Source organism: Papio anubis, chromosome 14 (genome assembly GCF_008728515.1).
Source record: "Papio anubis isolate 15944 chromosome 14, Panubis1.0, whole genome shotgun sequence".
In the NCBI taxonomy this organism is placed as follows: domain Eukaryota; kingdom Metazoa; phylum Chordata; class Mammalia; order Primates; family Cercopithecidae; genus Papio; species Papio anubis.
Genome location: NC_044989.1, coordinates 29,327,679 through 29,342,351, shown reverse-complemented (window position 1 = coordinate 29,342,351; position 14,673 = coordinate 29,327,679). Strand labels below are relative to the sequence as shown.

General features: G+C 45.9%; 1 protein-coding gene and 1 long non-coding RNA gene across 2 annotated transcripts in view; both read left to right on the top strand.

Annotated features, from left to right (window-relative positions):
• The window catches only part of ALK (ALK receptor tyrosine kinase), a 749,759-nt gene that overhangs the window by 396,598 nt on the left and 338,488 nt on the right, over window positions 1-14,673 (top strand). The window lies entirely within an intron of this gene.
• Window positions 6,485-12,869, top strand: LOC110741128. Its single transcript, XR_002516871.2, has 2 exons — window positions 6,485-8,478; window positions 8,723-12,869. It is a non-coding gene; the product is annotated as an uncharacterized LOC110741128 (long non-coding RNA).

The window sequence follows — 14,673 nt, the reverse complement described above, 5'->3', positions numbered from 1 at the left end:
CAACCACCAAGGCATATGCCAGTGGAAACCTTTAAGCTTTCTGGAGATACTTACTTGCTTACTCAGTGATTCATCAGGGCTCTACAAGTCATGACATTGGAAAGCAAAGTTAAACTAGGGCACCTCTGTGCCTGGCTTTTGTTTTTTCATTCCATAAGTATAAATACCATCCTATGATCTCAGCACTGAGGGACCCCAGATCTGATTACTTTAGCAACAAGGATCCTTCTTTGTGACTTGTTTACAGGAGAAAATTCCCAAATGTCTAGCTGTGCTTAGACTTGGCTTCCTTCTAAGAGAATATCTTTTCAGAAGGGTCCCAGCTGGACGATGACTGCTACCCATCCTCCATCCCCATGGTGTGCAGGGGAGAGATCCTGTCTGTTGCTTTGGCAGTAAGGCTGAATGGCCTCCTTTGTAATTTATTGAAAGTCTTCTCCCCACTCCCCGCCATTAACCCATCTGTATTTAGTTGCACTTAGAAGGACTACAAGCTGCTGCAATCTCATCAGGAATGAAATCTTGGCATCAAAAAGAATGCTCTCCACATTCCTAAACTCATATCCATCTTCCTGCCTCTGAAATACCTCTTTGGGCTGGCTGAGAAGGTCCCAGCTACCAAGGACTCTTGCTCTATTCACCAGATATCAGTGTGGGATAGCAGGTGTCTGGACTGCCCCGTTTGGGACCAGCTGTCCTCTGGCGCCAAGCCTCCCTCCAGCACGGCTTCTCTTTCCAGTAAGGAGCCTGGATGGGAAGGCCTCTTATCTGAGAGCAGGGCTATGTGCCATCCTGTAGGTATTTGCCCAGCCTCATATTCTGAGAGTTGCATATTCTGACTTACCACTCTCAACATTCCTTCCTTCCCCACCAGGCCTGGCAGAGACGAGAGATTGTTGCTTGAGGCTGCTGAGCCCTCAGGCATCAGTCCCTTGTGATGCTGGTGGAGGGTGGGGGGATTCACAGATGTGGCTGGGAGAGGTGGAGTTGGAGTCTGAGAATACCCACGAGTGTGAGAAAAGGTGCCAGAGGGGTTTCAGCCCTTCTTGTGTGGCCTGGCCTGTTTCCCTGTGTAGCATAGTCAGGAACATAACTCCTCGGGTGTGACTGGCCATAGGGCCTTGCAAAGTTTTTCCCTCTTTACCTTTTTATGCTCATAACTACCAAGTAAATTCTCATTTAAAGGAGGAGAAAATGAGGCAGAGAGAGGAAATAGGAAGTGACGTGGTCCAAACTGGACTCTTTCCAGGAAACCTAAAGCCTCTTAGGGAGAAAGGGTGGAGTTGGGAAAGAGAAAGGGAAATATGAAAGAATCTTGCAAAAAAATCAAAAAGAGAGAGTGATTATTTTGATTATTTGACCTTTCAAGACAAGTGAGCCCTGGGGCATGCGATGTCAGTGCCTTCAAGGGCAGCCTTCCCTCCATATGGTGCCATGGCCACCTACCTCAAGGTCCACCTGGCCACCCAACTTACCCTCTTCCCAAGGCAATGCCTCTATCACCAGAGGAGCTGCTCTGTCATCTGGAGGGTGTGAGTTGAGCAGGACAGAGGAATTGGGACTGAGCTGAGGCAAATTCAGTGACTTGATGGCTTTGTCTGGGGCTGCCTACATATACAGGGACTTAATCTTAGACCCAAGCTTCATGCATCTCAGGTACAGCGATGTTTTCCCCTGGCCCTGGCAGAGCCATGGAATTTATGGAGTTTAGTGAAGAGCAGGAGTGATTCCAGATTTAAATTACAGATGCCTGGGCCAGCCTCCTCACCTCCCCTGAGATCAGTGTGGTGAGGGTAGAAGGTGGCAGCAGAAAGGACAATCAATAGACCATCCACTGCAGCGCAGAGCTACTCTCGTGGGTGCCTTGGCCAGCTGCAAGGAACAGGGCATTTGCCTAGCAAATCAAAACTTGCCCAGCTTTGCACTGTTGAGAGTTTGGGATCACAAAGAATGGAGATTTGCTTGCTCTCTGATTATGGGGTCACTGCTAGTCTCAAGAATCTTTGGATTTGCAATACTCAGCAGTTTGCCATGCTGAAAGCTCACTCCGTTTAATGTCAGAGATGACCTCACTAGCATAGCGCTCAGAGCAGTGAGGGGGACACAGTGATATCCTGGTGATGTCGAATGTGATGATTACGAACGGGGCTGGCTTCCTCTCATAACAGGAGATGGTGGTTTGGGGACCACTATTTGGAAAACAACATTCCGTGTTTGTAGTAATGAGGGAGGAAGTTGTAATAATAAAGTCGGCTGGGGAGAGCCTGACTCAGAGGAGTGGGCTGAGGAATGACAAGTCAGACGCCACCAAGTTCCCCGGAAACCACTGAGTCGTGAGCAGGCAGTGCCGGCTGTCGTGCATCAGAGGGGCGGGAGCAGCAGGCTGGTTGGAAGCACCCGGAGGCAGGAGGTAGGGGAAAGGCAGTTGGAGAAGCACAGCAGCTGCTCCCTTCCTAGTCGCCTGGAGAGCAGCGGAGTATATGAGGTCTAATGAATCACAGAGCATGAGTGGCCACGTTGGCCAAGGCTGCTTGGCTTTGCCCAGAGTCTCGCAGGGGACAGACAGGTGAGTGCCCAGCCTGCTCATGTGCCCAGCCAGAATGACCAGAGAATCAAGGAAGCAGAGAAATAGGGGCTGTCAAACAGCCTAGGCCCAGCTGGTCACAGTCACGTAGGCATAGGACATCTTAGCTAGAAATTAGTGGCCACAAAGTCCCCATGAACTGAATGAATATGATAATACCTATGTAAAATGGTGAGTTGTGAAATGGCATATGGAAAATGGCTCACACGGTGCCTGGCTATAGTTGGCACTAATAAATGCTAGGTCCTTTTTGGTTCAAACATTCCTCTCACCATCATGGATTCAGTGCCTCTTGTGTAGTAGGTGCCAAAGACGACACAGCCGAAGACAACAAGGTCATAGCTTTCAAGGAACATCCAGTCCAGTAAGGAAGACACAAGCAGAATAGCAACAGCACGTGCTTGTGTGAATGTTTTAAAATTGAGGCTCATATTATTAAGAGGCTGAGCTAAGATCGCTAATGGCAGATTCAGCAGAAGCAGCCGGCTAGGGAGCCATCCACTGCACCACACTGCCGTTCTGATGTGTCTTAGAAAGATCGATCCAGCAGCAATTGTCTATGTAAAATTGGTGTTCTCCTGGATGCAGGAATGCAAGCTTGAGGGTGGGTGGCATGTCAGGCTATAGGAGACACTCTCCAGGGCTCCTGCCCAGAAGGCCACCTCCAGTCTTGTTTCCTCTCCAAGCACATGGCTTTCTCCTACAGCCGCGGGTATCTGGGGACTTTATTATGTGTGACCAGAACTACACAGTGTGTGGAGGGAAGAATTGGGCCCCGAGGGAATAGAAGTTGCCAATCATTTGAATTACTAATACTTGAAAAGATATTTTAAACCGAAAGTCATTGGGGAAACTCAGGCTTGAGCCAAGATAAGCTGTCAGGGCATTTTAAAGCACAAATAAGACTCAGTCCAGAGTGTGGTGGTGAACTGAAATTCTCAGCACAAAGCCTTGCCTTTCTGCAGGACCTCAACCCCTAGACCCGGAAGATACTTGAGTCTAATCTCCTCCCCTTTCCATGTTGGTTTCCTGATGGGGAACGTGAAGCCCAGGGGGGTGATGATGTGGTGTGATGTGATGAAGGTCAAACTGCAGGCGCAGACCCGGCACAATGGCTCACACCCCTAATCCCAGCACTTTGGGAGGCCAAGGTGGGAGGATCACTTGGGGCCAGAGTTCAAGACCAGCCTGGGCAACATAGTGAGATCCCCAACCTCTACAAAAAAAATATATTTTTAGTTAGCCAGGCATGATGCGACATGCCTGTAATCCCAGCTACTCATGAGGCTGAGGCAGGAGGCTTGCTTTAGCCCAAGAGGTTGAGGCTGCAGTAAACTATGATCATGCCATTGTACTCCAGCCTGGGTGACAGAGCAAGACCCTGTCTCAAAAAAACAAACTAACAAACACACAAAACTGCAGGCTCATGGCAAAGCCAGGACTCATCTCCACAGTGGCACCCTGGAAGGGTCTGTTTCCCAGCTGCCCAGCTGCATCAGTAAACCCTCAAACTCACTGCCCTTAGATTAAAATCTGCAGCCACCCTCCCCAAGTGAAGAAAAATTTGCATTCACACTGGGTACCCATACAGCTGCAGCACTTACTTAAGGCAATCAGTTCCGACCAAAGATCCCAGCTTTAAAACTAGTAACAATCCTAATAGGAAATGTGCCAAGGTAATTTAACTCAAAGAGATATTGATTTGTGGCCATCAGGAGGTGCGGTTTCAGTCCTGATTCCGCCGCTAATTTGCGGCATGGTTATGGACAACCACAGCATTGCCCTGCTGTAGCTTCTTACCTTCTAAAGTGGAGGTTCTGACTGCCCTCTGCTCCCCTCTTCTGTCCCAGCAATGCCAGCGACCGATCCTCAGATGCCATCCAGGACTAGGGCAGCAGGAAGTAATTCTCCCCACCCCAGACTCCTGCTCCCTGGACAAAGAGGGACCTCCCTTCTGGCCCACTGAAACCTTCACCACTAAGTCACAGAACCTCAAACGTTCCTGTCAGTAGACAGGCTGAGCGAGAGATGGTCTCAGGGCAGGGCACCTATGGAAAGATGCCACCAGGCATTTGCTTCTGAAAAGGGACCTGATTGCTTTTCCCAGGCTGCTCTGGGTTGAACTTCAGTCAGCCCAGGGCAAAGTGGGAAGTCTTGACAGCTGGGGAAATCAGAGCCTGTGGCATTTAGCCTCCACGGTCAAAAGTTCTCCTCGAATCTTGCCTGCATGATAAACGAGATCAGAAATAAAAAAGGTGATCATTTATTGAAATTGATGCCCTCAAGTGGCAGTGTCACAATGATTTAATTTCAGGCCCAGCTTTTTCTCACTTTCAAAGTCATTCATAGAGTCAGCTTCTCTCTTTTCCCCCATGGTCTGAATAACACACTAATAAATATATAATAAGGCCTTTAATGTCTAGGTGATTTACACTAAAAAGAGAGAGCCATTCAAAGGCTCCAAAGATAATTTTTAAAAGCCTTAAAACTCACACCCAGGCTTGTCAGGGGCATATTTCCCAGACACCTTGTTACAGGAACAATCGTGTAGCTCAGAGTTCTCTGAGCACACAGTGGGCAGGAGACGTGAGGTCTAAGTGTCCCTGGAGGAAATTCTTCACATACAATATGAGTTTGGACAAGTCTCAGAATCTCTATAAGCCTCATCTTTGTAAAATGGTAGTAATTGTGCCACTCACGGGGGTGTCGTGGGTTTAAATTAGATTAAGATGCAGAGGAGGTGCTAATAGTGCCTACCCCCTGCCTCCCAGGCCCAGGCTGTGTGTCTAAGGGACACCCTTCTCTCAGGCTGCTCAGGGTCATGGGAGAGTGGGCAGGAAGAGAGCCAGGGTTACAGATTTCACACCCCTGCTTCTCAGAGTAACCACTTGTGTTCTTCAAAATGGATCCCAAAGTACCAGTCCCATTGAGTATGCCTGGATTTACCATATTTCTCCCCACTTTGAGTAGTAATATTGAAGCAACTACTAAAATGCTAGTCTTTAGATGAACTGGACCTTCGGCCATTAACATGGTAGGTCACAAGCTTTAGTAATACAAATCGGAGCCACACATTTTACAAAATTCATATAATTGAGTCTCATCTTGAGCCATTCTGATTTTACTTGTGTTGGAGTGGGCCATGAGCATATGTATTTTTAGGAAGCCCTGCAGGGATTCTGGGTGTGCACCAAAAGTTAAGAATCATGGCTCTAACATCTCAGCTTGAATTGGTTGATCACATAAACGGGTAGCTTTATATTACCATTTACTAAACACTAAGAAGAAAAGCAAAATAAAAGCTTAAAGACGTGGGAGGACTTGTGTTTAAGGTGGAGAGCCATTTTTCTCCCACTCATGATTGGACAGGCTAGTGATAAGGTTTCCACCCGTGGCCTAATCCTGCCTGTGCAGCCCATGAGCTGGGGTAGCTGGAGGGAATCCAAGGTCATAAATGTCTCTGGTCTCCACAGGTGGATATACTCTCAACACATCTATTATCCTCTCTCTAGAAGGACTATGGCTTCCAAAGCCACAGGGGAATGAGAATACAGATGGACTAGAGAAGCAAAACCTTTTAAAGCCAGAAGGAAGCTCCATCCCATTCTTCCATTTATCTATCCATCCATCCATTCATCTGCCATCCATCTATCCATCATCCATCCATCCATCCCTCCCATCCTCCCATCCACCTACCTATCCATCCATCCATCTACCATACCATCCATCCATTCATCCATCCATCCGTTCATCTACCATCCATTTACCCATCATCCATCCATCCATCTCATCCTCTTATCCACCCACCTATCCATCCATCCATCCATTCATCCATCTACCATCCATCTGTCCATCCTCCATCATCCATCCCATCCTCCCATCCATCCATCCATCCATCCATTGATCCATCCATCCATCCATCCATCCATCCATCCATCCATCCATCTATCATCCATTGATCCATCCATCCACCCATCCATCCATTCTCTTTGTACTTCACGTATTGACTCTCATCTAGGTCCCAGGTAAACAACAGAACCACAGCCCTCCTTTTTGTTCTCAAGAAGCAGAGACTATGTTGTTAAATATTCATGGTAAATTATCTGTACACTGCATATTCAGTTTGCCAAGTGAGTCAACATCTATCAACTCATTTCACCTTTACTATGATCTGTACCATAAGTATTATTCACCTCCTTTATAGATGAGTAAACCGAATCTCAGAGAGCTTCCATAATTTGCCTATAGTTATGGGTAACACAGGGGAACACAAATCTTCTGGGTCCATTTCTTTTCTTATGTTGTTTTCCCAAGACAGCCTTGCAGTTGAACCCTGGCATCATGCCTGGCTCTGAGAAAACTAAGAGCTGTCTTATCCAATCAGGAAAAGCTCTTCTCAAGAGGACCCCTCTGATATTTGGTCATCTAATTCTGGCCCACAGGTCTTGAAGATGGAGACTTTGGGTTGCACACCTTTTTATGCTAGCAATGTCTGGCACACTGCCTAGCAGATAGTAGGGGTTCTGTGTTAGATGGATGGATACCATATCAATTGAAGCTAGTTCTAGGATACAACTCTTTTAAAGCCTAAGCTCTGGGTCTAAAAATTAAAGCCCCGTTCAAGATCACAGAAGAGTCTCCAATCGATGGAAAGATGAAAAGTATTTTCTCCCTGCCCTCCACCCACACCCAGGGATAAATGTGTAACCCTCCCTGGGGCTCAGGAAGCAGCTGTCAAAATGCACCTCAACTGTGAAGGTTGCCATGAAGTACAAAGGACAATTCCTTTCCTGGCAGGTACAACTTTTACTCACGATTGCTTTCATTGATGGGCATCAAAAAAAAAAAAAAAAAAAAAGACCATCAGCTTCTGCCAGTTCTGACCTTCGAGATTTGACAGCTGAAGGCTTGTAGTGAGGCTCTTTTGAGCCGCTGCTTTTGCTTTCTCACTCTGCCCTGGATATTTGATGGATTGAACACCAGGACGATGAGAGAACTGTGAATACCTGTAACCCCGTGGCTTGTCAGAATGGCATCTTGGCCAATCCCATAATGATAAATATATATTGCATACAAAGAGAAGTCAAAATGCGTAGAAACAGATGCTTCTCATCTCAGAACTGTTTACTGAGCCTCACCGTTTCCCAGTGGGGAGGGAGATGGTAAAAATAGGTGCAGGAATTTTAGTGATAGAACACTGGTGTCAAGAAATTCACTCATAGTTCATGTATGCATTCTGTCAACAAATGTCTATGAGTCATGCTCAGTCCCAGGCACTGGCTGGACTCTGGAAGCTCATTCAGGCTCCAAGGAGCTCAGAACGAGGTTTGGAATTGGACGACAAGACACAGTTATGAGGCCATAATGGGTGCTGTGTGCTGGGTGCTATGGAAATGCTGGTGGCTGTCAGGCAAGCTGGCCCTGAGAAGAACACTTGAACTGGCTCTGCAGGGGTGAGGGGTGTCAGGTGGATGATGAGAGGAAGACATTCCACAAGCGCACGTGTGCGAAGGACAGCCTGAGGACACAGATCATGGACTGTGGCCATGTGATTCTCTTGGTTTCTTCCTCCCCGTCCTGCCCGGGGTTCCTTATCCTGGCTCTCGGAGTCCTCACTTTCATGTGTTTGTGGCCACCGGCTTATGTGGCAAGAAAACCCATCCCTCTCTACAAAAGCAGTCCTCAAACAGCAGAGCTTCATTCCTGGGTCCCACAATCACCACTACCTCTTCTTGTAGCAAATGTCCTGCTGCAAATGCCCGGAAGACCTCCCTCTGAATGCAGGCACTCCCCTTGCTTTCACTTTCTCTCTGGCAGTATCTTCTTCTCCACCGAAAACTCCAAGTACCTGTGTGGACAATCCGTGCATGCAACTATTTCTCACCCCAGCATGGGTGGGTTTCAGTGGATGAGCCAGGACTCCAGGATTGGCCTGTTGCCCCTTCACTCCTCATTTTGCAAGACGAGTAGCCATAGGGGGCGGGGGTTCTTCATGGATTGCCCTTAACCCCTTTTCCACTACAGAAATCCCTACACATGCAATGTCCCCTCCTCTGAAAAGCCCTTTTAGGGTTTCTCAAATAGCATTGACCATGCAGCCTTGTGACCATTCAGTTACCAGCTTGTCTCTCCCCACAGTCAGCAGGGACCCAGGGTCCTCTCCCTATTGGCTCCTAAGTGCCAACACATGAAAGATAGGGAGAGAATGAGGCTGCTGGCTGGGGGACCGGACAGGACCTGGCATCCCAGGTAGGAATTCACCTCCCTTCCTTCATCTCCTGTAATTTGTATGATAATGAGGAAGAGAAAGAGGAAGAGTCACTTGATACTTACGCTCTGGTGGCAGCATTGTTCTAAGTGCTTTGCAAGTGTCAGCTGATCTAATATTATATGTACCATCACTTGCTGAGGGAGGCACTAGCACTACCTCTTTTACAGTGGGGAAGCTGAGGCTCAGTGAGGTTAAGTAACCTGCCTAGAGTTGCACAGCTTATAAGGAGTAGACTGGATCTGAGCCCAGCTAATCCAGCTCCACTGTCCCTGCTCCCAATCATCACTCCATGGATGGTAACTACCCTATTACCAGCTGATAATCAAGGATGCATTCTTATTTATTTATCATTGTTAACCGTTATTTATTCTTTATAAATACCCAGCTGCATTTTTCTATGGTGTGTATACAATCCTTCCCGTCCACAATAAAGGGCAAAGTTGTAAGGCTTTGACGCACAGAAGAAGCCTGTTTTAGAGAGCAGGCAGTCCTGAGACTTACGTCTGGCACTGCCAAAGGTCATAGAGAGTCTATCCAGAAAGTCTGGCCTCAGTTCTCCTGTCTCCTGAAGCTCCATTCCAACCCGGTTGCCTTTACCTTCACAAACCAAGTCTGTGGTGAGGAGATGGAATTGGGTGATGGAATTGCCAGCTCTTTGAGCTGTAAGGAAACTGTCCAGGCAACTGGAACTGATGGCCCAAGTGTGAGGAAACACCATGACCCGCTTAGTAGCCCAGTTCCCCTCTGCATTCATGCCCAGCCTCAAAGCAAACCTCCTTCTTTCTCATTACTTGGCCTGCTTCTAAGTTTGCCTTTTCCTCTTTGTTTTATTTAGAGAACCACACACATATGCCTGGCTAAACTCCTGGCTTTTACAGAAATGCATTCTCTTATGGTTCAGAGCCTTAGTTAAGAGCCATAGCAGCCTGGGGATTTTGAATTTAAAGGGGCTCACAAAGTCTACATATGGATTTGGTGCACTGTCTATTCCTGGGAGAATCTTACATCAGTAAACTCAGTGAATGAGTGTTCCCACTCCTTTCCAATGACTGATCGTGTTCCCCCTGCCAGTGGGGAAGTCTTGTGGTGGTAAGAAAAGGGAGGGTCCCTAGGAGAGGCCACTGAGACAGCAGGCTGAGCCCAGGGCATGAGACCTACCATTGCCAGCGGCTAAAGATGTTTCTTCAGATCACTCACCCAAGGGCACCAGGTTACCTGAGGATCTGGGACCTTGCTCCACCCTACAGGGCAACTTAGCTCAAATGACATACACATAATGGGAGTCTAAGGAAAGAGCTGTGGGCCATGCTGCTTTTTTCTTAGCCCCGCTATGTGATCCAGGCTTTCAGTTCACCAAAAGTAGTGTGAAGGAGAACCCACAGTCAGATTGGTGTTTTGCATTGTGCTGTTCATTCTGTGGAACGTTCCTTGCAGTCCTAGAATGATCATCTCAGTGACTTCTGGGCATTAGAAAGTCCCACATTGGAGCAAATGAAGACCCGGATGAGAGAACTGACAAGTGAATATCACGGGCTGTTAATCTTCAGCCTCAAATCCTTTAGGGGGTCCCTGTGAAACCCAGGATCAAGTGAGCTGTTTATTAGCATGGCACTCAAAGCCACCGATCAAGCCTCACCCCTCTTGAGCCTGGCTCACCCCATTTCTCTGGACCCATGATTCATTTGTATCAAACTACCCACAGTTGCCCCCCAGTGAAGCAAACCAGTTCAAGCCCTCTTGCCTTCCCTCACCTTCCCGACCATCAAGAACAATCCATCTTTTCCTCCAAGAAGGAATCTCCTACCGCCTTTTCCACAAAGTCTTTCTTGAGACTCCAGACCCTCTGTGAACAGAGCTGATTGCACCACCATTTGCTGCCTGTTGCACATCTCTATTAGTGTTCTCACAGCACTGGGCCACGTTTGTTCTTTTACATGTCTTCCTCACCAATCTGGTACCCCCAAAATAGGGATGGGCATTATTTATCACTGCAGCTGCAGTGCCTAGCACAGTACTTGACTCACAGTCAATAAATGCTTATGAAATGAACAAATTCCCAAATTAATTGGAGCAGAAACTCTTTGAAAACTTGAGACATGGTTTTAAGAATGCATCTAGAATGCTCTTGACCAAAATTCCATCTCTGTGCTTCATAACAACCCACTTCCTTCTGCCCAACCTCCAATAGAATGACTGTCTTCAGCCTGGGCTATCTCCATTTGTGGCCCTAACCATCCTACACTGCCGATCAAATGCTGGCCTATGTTAGTCTAGGAAATGAGATGGTTCCCGTGCTTGGTGATTGCTCTGTCTGTGTGTGCCTTTTAGTTCCTCCAATTTCCTGAGCTATTTCCTGCATATTTCCTGTTCTTCCAGTCAGGACTTCTACTTAGTAATTTTCCCCCAATTCCTCTTTCTCCTTAGTTTACTAGCCTTTACATCATCACTTAACCACACTGACTTCTGTTGAGTGTTTTATCTTTTCAGATAATCTAAGATGAATTCCAATTACATTCTGTCCAACTGTTCCCTAAAGATTCCCTCCATGATTTTGTTTCTCTGTCTTAGAGCTAAAATTTCTCTGTGACTGCATGAAATTCTAATCGGCACCCTTTTGGATGTTCACCTGTAGGCCTCAGAGTGATTTCCCTGTCTGGAGTCTTCCAGCCATTCTCGCAGTGACCTGGTCACCTGCCCTGGGAGCTTCCTAGTGACCATTGGCTCATCCTCTCAGTAGACCCAGATGACTTCCATTTCTAAAAAACCTCACTTGTCTAACAACTTTCTAGTTTAACTTCTGCCACCTTGTCTAACTTATGGACAATCTCCAGGGTTCTGGAAGCTGGTGGCAGCAAGTTACATTGTGTGTGGGATATGAGCCAGAAAATGTGGTTGTTGGCAAAGCCAGAAATCAGATGGAAATAAAAACTCCTGTATTTCATCATATGTCCAAGGTCCTTAGTCCTTGGCCTTCATCCATGACTGCCTCTCCAATTTCACATTCCTACATGACTGTTTATGGGTTAAAGGCATAATCTAGCTAGCAGAGCTTGAAAAATATTTCAATCATAGAATCATGAACCAGAAATGAACCTTCAAAGTAATTGAATTCAAATTGTTTATCCCCTACCCCAAACCAATGCAAGAGGCTCTTCCAAAGCCCACCTGGCTTTGACTTGCCTGGCTCCAGCAGGAGAATGCTCACCACCTTGCAAAACAGATCACCCCATCATAGAGCAGCTGTAGCTCCCAGGTAGAACTTGCTGGTGGCCCCTTGGCTTTGTAACCTTGGAAAGGTAATGACTGTCTCTAAAGAGTTATTCAGTATCTCCAAACCTCTTGTGTTTTATACACAAAATGGCAATAGTAATACCTGCTTACCTTGTAGGATCTTTGTGAAAATAATGCTTTTAACAATGAGAGCCAATGTGTATAGAGTACTTACCATGTTCTTAATACAAAGACATATGATTTCATTTAATACTACAATTTCCCTAAGAAGTAGTACTATGATAATGCATACAAAGGACCTAGAATCATATGAGTACCCAACACATGATCGTTCCTTCTCCTAATTCACCATGATCTGGCTGATCCTCTATTTGTCCTCTAGAGTCATACAGAGCAAGCTTACATTCTCCTAGCAAGGCAGTCTGTTTTCCCTTTGAGGATAGTTTTTATATCTCTTCTTCACTTGTTTTCCCAGGCTGTGATTTTAGTCTCTTCTACAGCATATTTGCCAGAGCCATATTGTTCAGAGGGATTCTTACAGCAAAGGGGTCCAGGAGACTTGTTCTTCAGCTATCTGGAACCTCCACCTGCTGATGCGGCTTAAGCCTGGCTAACCATTTCACTAGCTTTATTCTGCATTTGAACCCCAGCCACCTAAGTTGACACTATTAGGAACCATGAAAGCTGCTGCAGCATTTCACTAAAACCATTTCTTAGACTATTTGATTTTTTTTTTTTTCCAAATGGAGAATCCTCAAGTTTTTCTTGCAGGCAAAGAAGGCCTTTCTTGTTCGCTATTGACATTCCCAAAAATGTCTGATTCGGAAAGAAATTTAATTCTGGCCCCAGCTTTCACATCATCTTGCTTTGTTTGTCATCCCTGTAGCCTGCCAGCTTTGCCCCTTTGTTCTCCTAATTGCCAGAGACATTTTTATACTGAGTAAATTGCATCAGGCCCACTGCAAAATGAATCAATTTGGGAAGAGTATGAGCTGCGCTGTTGTCTTAAGTGTGCATTAACATTTAGATGCGTTATTTAAAATGGGCCTGGAGTTCGTGCCAGAGAGACCACCTCATGCCTATTCTGACTCATTCTCTGCTATTGGACTGCACAGAAGGGACCTGGGGAGCCCTACAGCCCACCACCAACCTTGTTTTATTCTCCATATCTCTAGGGAGGGCTTGAACTAGGTGAGAACTTCTAAGAGCTCAGATTTGGAAAGTAAATTTACAAACGGAGTTTGACTTGGTGATCTTAGAGTGAAATAAAGACAGGTGAAGGAGGAGACAAAGGGGAGGCGAGGTTCTCCTTCTCTGTCTATCACACACCATGCACACACATGACATCTAGCTTTAAATACAAATCATACAGCCAGAAGTCTTTGGAGGTAAAACAAAGCATACACAAAAGCACAAAGGACACCAGCCAACACTCTAGTTTAAAAATTAAGTGATGTTCTGGAACTGGTGAAAAAGCAAGGCTGCAATCCTGATAATCATGTGGTGATTTGATGAGATAATTCTTTTATTATCAGGAGAGTCAGATAATATCTCCATTAGTAGCAGGAGGTTTAAAAATTGGAGAGAGTGGCAACACCAGGACAATAGCCTGATTAATGCTTTTTCAATCACCTGGGCTCATGGCCTAAACTGGTAATGGACTCCATCCATCAAAAAATTATTCTATCTGGCATCCTGGTTTCTGAAGAAATCTGGACGTCCTCATAGAGGACTGGTTAAATGATTTAATGTGGATGAAAGCTCTTAGCACAGTGCCTCAGTAAAAGCTGCTTGAATCTATTCAGTCTATTTTAATATATGTTCAGAGATATAATGACCCACTAGATACACAAGAGAAATAAAATGACAGTGGTATAATGAAGATCTTGAAGCTCTGAGATGTACGATTATCAGCGATGTAAAAGTGGTACCTTCTGGGAGAGATTAACCTGGAACCCCCGTTCCTGAGGGTCACTTCTCTTTGTGCTACCCCTAAACCTCTCTGTATGTAACAGCCCCAGTCCCATGGAAACTGACTGACTGTGTGTATTTCTATCCATTTTTTCCACTACAGCCTCAACTTCATCAAAACATACACTGAACTTTCATTGTGGGGTCCTCAAAGTACAAAACAGTACCTGACACAGAAGAAGTATTCAATAAATTTTTGTTGACTGGGCAATATTTCCAAATTAAAAACTCAAAACTAATGTCATGCTGATGTGTGAGTGACAGTAGATGATGATAAGGATATCTGATGTATTTTGTGCCAGGCAGGCCTGAAACAGTAGCATCCCTGACCAGAGATAGAAAACAAGACATACTCACTGATAACCCAGCTCATTGCTGTCAAATAATAGCAGCTACCACGTGTATAGCACTTACTATATGCTGGACATTGTTCTAAATGCCTTTACCTATCTTTACCCATTTAATTTTCACAATAGGCTTGTGAGGTAACGTATTATTACCCTCATTTCACAAATGAGGAGACTGAACTTGCTCTGTCACAGAGCTAGTAATCAACAGAGTTGGGATCTGATCCCACAGAGAGCACTGCACTATACGATGTGACCCCTCCAGAAGA